Source organism: Prunus dulcis, chromosome 2 (genome assembly GCF_902201215.1).
Source record: "Prunus dulcis chromosome 2, ALMONDv2, whole genome shotgun sequence".
In the NCBI taxonomy this organism is placed as follows: domain Eukaryota; kingdom Viridiplantae; phylum Streptophyta; class Magnoliopsida; order Rosales; family Rosaceae; genus Prunus; species Prunus dulcis.
Window position 1 is genome coordinate 8,004,126 of NC_047651.1, and position 6,366 is coordinate 8,010,491.

Genomic DNA, 6,366 nt, shown 5'->3' on the forward strand with positions numbered 1-6,366 from the left:
CCCTACTATCATAACAAGCTCGAATTTCGCAGTCAGCCATGTGTCTTCATTGGTTATGGTGTTCAACAAAAAGGGTATCGATGTCTTGATGTAACTACATGTTGTGTTTATGTCTCACATCACGTTGTGTTTGATGAGACTGTTTTCCCATTTAAACGCTCTCTTCCAAACCACCACCGAACCAACCCCTCAGACTCCTCATCTACATCCCATTTTATTTGCCTCCTAAAGCACCACCTAACTTACCCTCGCCACCCCCTCATCTCCTCACTCTTATTCTCCTATTTTCCCGCACCACTAGGCATACCTAGTGTCACGGATCGCACATAAGTGAGTGCTATCGTGATTCCGTAGTCGGCGGTGCAGTGAGGCACGTCGACGAGGACGTCGACATAATCAGTGGGGGAGAATGTCACGGGTCGCACTTAGACAAGTGTTACCGTGACTCCGCTGGGGACATCTATGCTTATGAGGGTAAGTCCAAGTGTGGACGGGATAGCTTAAGAGCTAGAATGGTAGGTGTTGGCCGAAGTTGCACTTGTGAAGGGTATTTTGGGTATTTCGAAGGTTACGGAGGAATCTGAGGAAACCCAAAATACGGAATATGTTCGCGGATGTCGAGACGCATGAAACGAACTGACGGTTTGCCATTCGGAGTTCGTATGAAGAAGTTATGCCCAATTATGACTCCTCGTGCATAGGTGATGTTCCTTCCTGGCAGAAGGCTAAATGCATAAAATGCTATATAGGGGGGTGACATGGTGTCATGCTCTCCACCACCCCTGGTGCTTACACCCTTGTGGCACTAAGCGAGCATCCTTATGACATTGGAGATAGTCATAAGGGCGGGCATTAGATTGTTGAAGGATAATCTGTGCCTCCGAAGGAAAGGAATTCCCGAGGACAGTACGAACACGCGGGGCCGGTCGTATTGCGCATCGTTGGAAAGAGTGAGGTCAACATATGGCATTCGCTATGCCATCGGCTAGCGAGACATATGACAATACTCGATGGACTTGGCTTGGGTTCGGCCTTGTCTAATATTGAAGGAAGATATTCGGATGCCGGTGCGCATGGGTTGCGACCCCATGCAATGCATAGATGGTTATGTGGGACATTCGGAATATATATGTCGCCAAGGCTTGGGCGACATGCAAGTATGACAGCTTGTTTGTATAGCTTGAGGATGTGGGCTATCGTGAACGCTAAAGGAATGACCGACAGAAGTGTGGGTAAACCGATGGTGTGTTAGATCGCTATGTCTTGACTTGGACATGAGCGAGACATGAGGAAAGCATGCGACGTGGTCGATGCAGTTGACGTGTCTTATGCACCGCTTGATGTATGGGCGTCGAGGGTTCGTTGCCGGATGCGGAGTGATTGTATTGTCACACGGTAGTGTGACTTGTTGTCTAGTAAGAGACGACACTTGAAGGTAAACCTCTCGCGGAGTTGTGAGAGTCATGAAGATCATGAAGTGGGAGAAGGCTGACTGGGATCCAGAAGGTGGATCCTGGGCCGCACGGGCGTGCTTCGAGTGGCGAGATTTTGTGTTTCGCTTCCGCCGCGCAGCGCCGCTCGCTCGTCCCGTGACAGATGGTATCAGAGCCCCATGACAGATGGTAGTTCAAAGAAGGATGTCGAAGAGCTGATCGATTCAGATGGTGGTTTCTGTGTGAGAGATTCGTACCTAGAAGAGATTGGTGATGGGACAACTTTGATAGCAAGGTAGCAGGTCATTGCCTGTGATGGGTAGTGGACTTGTGAAGTTGGATGAAGAACCCCAACGTCACTGTAGATGATTGTTGGAATCAAGTTGTGTGGCGGTTGATGGAAACCCGTCTTGGTGCTGGATCCTATGGAAGGGTGAAGGTATCCAAAAGTTTGCCTCGAAGTTTTGAGAAGACATCAAGAAGGATGACTCTAAGATGGGGGATGATGGTTGGTGTTGCTGCTCGGTTGCCTAGTTTTCTAATCCGTGCACCAAGCGCCCGGAAGGCGGGTAGGCAGGGGTACTGGCTTGTGATGAAGTGATGTTGCTTGTTCAGTTCAGGATGTGGGGAGGATGGGAGCGCGAGTTGGTGAGAGTGTTGAAGATTGGCTTGCACTCGAACCGTGGCATACCATTGAAGGTTGTGACAAACTTTGTTGGTAACAAGTGTTGAGCAGACAGTGCGAGACCTTTTGTTCAGGGAAGATTTGTGAGGGCTGAAGGCCGAAAGGGGGCTGTCTTTCAAGGAAGTAAGTTGCTGACGTACTAGGCTCTATTGAGGGAGTAAGTTGCTGATGGACTAAGCTTTAACAAAGGAGTCACTCAAGTGGCTGCTCTTGCAATTGTGGAGAACGTATGGGTGAAGTGCAATGTTTGACACAAGGTTGCTAACTAATATTCGGAATGCGGGAGTGTTCCAAAGGTGGATCCCGGAGTCTTTCTTGCGAAGATGGTGGCTAAGGACACAGTATGTCCGCACTTGATGGGAGGCCAAAGATAGAGTAACTAGAGGGAGGATGTCTTACTTGTTCCCTTGTGGATGCTACAGAAGTATGTTCTACCGAGTTCAAGTTTGGGCGATGTTAGGTGGTTATACTTGTAGTAGGGATGACATCAAACCTTGGTGAAGTGTGAAGGCCTAAAAGTGTAGTAGAGCTTCGCTTCGGAGGCACGTTGACGTGAGGGTGCGTCGACGAGATAAGTGGGGGAGACCCACGAATGCCATTGAGGTATGGCAAGCGCACGTGCGCAAAACAGATGGAGGAGCCTTGGAGGAGACACAGTTGACAAAGTGATGTTGCGTGTTCCAGGCTAAGGGTTGAGGAAGATGGCAGTGTGAGTTTGGTGAGAGTGCTGGAGGTAGGCTATACTCGAACCATAGCATGTCATCAGTAATTGAATTGAATTCAGTTGGAGATGAGTGTCGAACGAATGGTGCAAGGCCTTGTTTGTGGAAAAGTTGTGGAAGCTCAAGACCAAGACGGTGCAGTCTTCGAAGGGAGGAAGTCGCTGATGAGCTAGGCTCCATTGAGGGAGTAAGTTGTTGACGGGCTAGGCTTTGATGAGGGAGTCACTCAAGTGGTTGCTTTCACAATTGTTGAGAATGGAGGTGTGAGGCACAATGTTTGACATAAGTTTGCTGATTGATATCCGGAACAACGGAGTGTTCCAAAAGAAGGGGATCCCGAAATCTTACTTAGGGGCATGGTTGCTAAGGACATAGGGTATGTCCGCACTTGATGGCAGGCAAAGTTGGAGTAACTTGGGTGTTGACATCTTACTTGTTCCCGTGGGGATGCTATAGAAGTGGTTCTGCCGAGTCCAAGTTTGGGGCGTTGGAAGTAAGGTGGTTCTACTCGTAGTAGGGATGATGTTTAACCTTGGTGAATTGTTATGGCCTAAGTGTTGTGGAACTTTGCTGGAGTGGCACCCTGAAGTGATGGTGTGCCGACGAGAAGGAGGGGAGAACCTTGAATGCCATGAAGGTATGGCAGTGCAGATGCACGAAATGGAGGTGCCGTGGAGGACACACGGTTGGCTTGTGAGTCACACCCAAGCGGGGTGCATCTCTTTGAATGTGGAGAATGGGGAAGTACTTGACCAACGAGCTATGTGATTGTTCAGAGGTTGAGTGCGACAAGAGACAGAGGTCTCGGCCAAAGAAGAGGGAAAGGAATACAACTTTGAAAGAGAAAGTTGAAAAGGGTTAAGGCAGTGGTGCTTTGTGGTCCTTGGAGCGAAGAGAAGAAGATAATCCTATATGGTGTTGTTATGCAGCAATGCAGTGGGCAAGTCGACGAGGACGTCGCCATTATCAGTGGGGGAGAATGTCACGGATCGCACATAAGTGAGTGCTATCGTGATTCCGTAGTCGGCGGTGCAGTGAGGCACGACGACGAGGACGTCGACATTATCAGTGGGGGAGAATGTCACGGGTCGCACTTAGACAAGTGTTACCGTGACTCCGTTGGGACATCTATGCGCTTATGAGGTAAGTCCAAGTGTGGACGGGCGATAGCTTAAGAGCTAGAATGGTAGGTGTTGGCCGAGTTGCACTTGTGAAGGGTATTTTGGGTATTTCCGAAGGTTACGGGAGGAATCCGAGGAAACCCAAAATACGGAATATGTTCGTGATGTCGAGACGCATGAAACGCAACTGACGGTTTGCCATTCGGAGTTCGTATGAAGAATTTATGCCCAATTATGACTCCTCGTGCATAGGTGATGTTCCCTCCTGGCAGAAGGCTAAATGCATAAAATGCTATATAGGGGGTGACATGGTGTCATGCTCTCCACCACCCCTGGTGCTTACACCCTTGTGGCACTAAGCGAGCATCCTTATGACATTAGAGATAGTCATAAGGGCGGGCATAAGATTGTTGAAGGATAATCTGTGCCTCCGAGGGAAAGGAATTCCCGAGGACAGTACGAACACGCAGGGCCGTTCGTATTGCGCATCAACAGAAAGAGTGAGGTCAACATATGGCATTCGATATGCCATCGTCTTGCGAGACATTTGACAATACTCGATGGACTTGGCTTGGGTTCGGCCTTGTCTAATATTGAAGGAAGATATTCGGATGTCGGTACGCATGGGTTGCGACCCCATGCAATGCATAGATGGTTATGTGGGACATTCGGAATACATATGTCGCCAAGGCTTGGGAGACATGCAAGTATAACAGCTTGCGTGTATAGCTTGAGGATGTGGGCTATCTTGAACGCTAAAGGAATGACCGACAGAAGTGTGGGTAAACCGATGGTGTGTTAGATCGCTATGTCTTGACTTGGACATGAGCGAGACATGAGGAAAGCATGCGACGCGGTCGATGCAGTTGACGTGTCTTATGCAACGCTTGATGTATGGGCGTCGAGGGTTCGTTGCCGGATGCGGAGTGATTGTATAGTCACACGGTAGTGTGAACATGCCTTGCCTTGCAAGGCTTGCCGCCAGGGGCTTAATGCATTGCCTTGCCTTGCCTTGCGTTGGCATGTCTTGCTTTGGCCTTGGCATGCCTTGGCCTTGGCATGCCTTGCCTTGGCTTGGCATTGGCATTGCAAGGCATGTCGAGAGGGAGGCTATTGGCAGCTTGACATGCCATGCCTTGCCTTGCTGCCCACAGCATGCCCACATATGCCCACAAATGTCGACAGAATTTTTCAAACCTTGTCAAACCCCATTTTTATTGAAATTTCCTCGCACAATAAGCTCCCCATAAGTAGTCTATGATTTTAGGACCTTCTCCAACTTACAAAACTAAAAAATTCCTCCCCAATTTTTTTTAATGATTTTTTCAATTTTACGACTTCTAAAAATAAAAAAAAATACTTCCCCACTTCAAAAATTTATGAAACTTTTTCTCATCATAGATTGCATTTTTCTTAGTGTCCCTGCAAAAAATCAGGTCAAAATACCTTGTATTGAATTATTTAGAGCCCATTATGACTCCTCACGCATAGTTGATGTCTCCTCCTGTCAAAGGGCAAAATGCATAAAATGCTATATAGGGGGGTGTGTGTTGCCTGCATATGCATGGCAGCCCATGCCTTCCTAGCTGCAGACCCCTTCCCACACGCCACACCCATGTCATGTTGCCTCGATATGTTGCCTCGGTATTATGGGTTTGTGTCGGGGTGGGGGGCTGCCACCCATGGCGGTGGTGGCCGGAATCCGCCCGCCACCACGCCGCCGCCATGGGTGAGGTGGGAAAAAAAAAAAGGCGTGGAAAGTTGCGAAATGGGGTTGTCTAGGCTTTTTTTTGCATGGGGGAGCACGGAGTTGCTAGGAACTCCTTCTCAAATGCACCCGCATGTCGACCACAACCTCATTTCGCAACTAACAACCACCCGTGTGGGGTGGCGGTGGGTGGATAGTCGCTGATTGGGATTGCCTAGCCAAATTTTTCAAAACAATTTCATCAAAATTAAAAACAAATGTTTCGTTGCCTTCGAATAGTGTGGGTGAGCGGCGAGTCGGAGCGGACCCGGTAAAGTTTAACCTCGGTGTGCACGGTTGTTTTTAGAAACTCAATCCAATACCGGGGACGTTGAAAGTGTTGCTCCTACGAGTTGCAAACCCACAAGATTTAAAGAACCTTTTCAAAAAAATTTCAAACCAAAACGTTTTAAAATCTGAAATTTTCATCAAAATGAAAAACAAATGTTTTCGGAGCGGACCCGGTAAAGTTTAACCTCGGTGTGCACGGTTGTTTTAGAAACTCAACCCAATACCGGGGACGTTGAAAGTGATGCTCCTATGATTTACAAACCCACGAGATTTTAAAAACTTTTTGACAAAAATCCTTCCAAATGACACATTTTGATCCATGGCAATTGCTCAATCCGTAGCTATTCAATCACCGCCACTCCACACC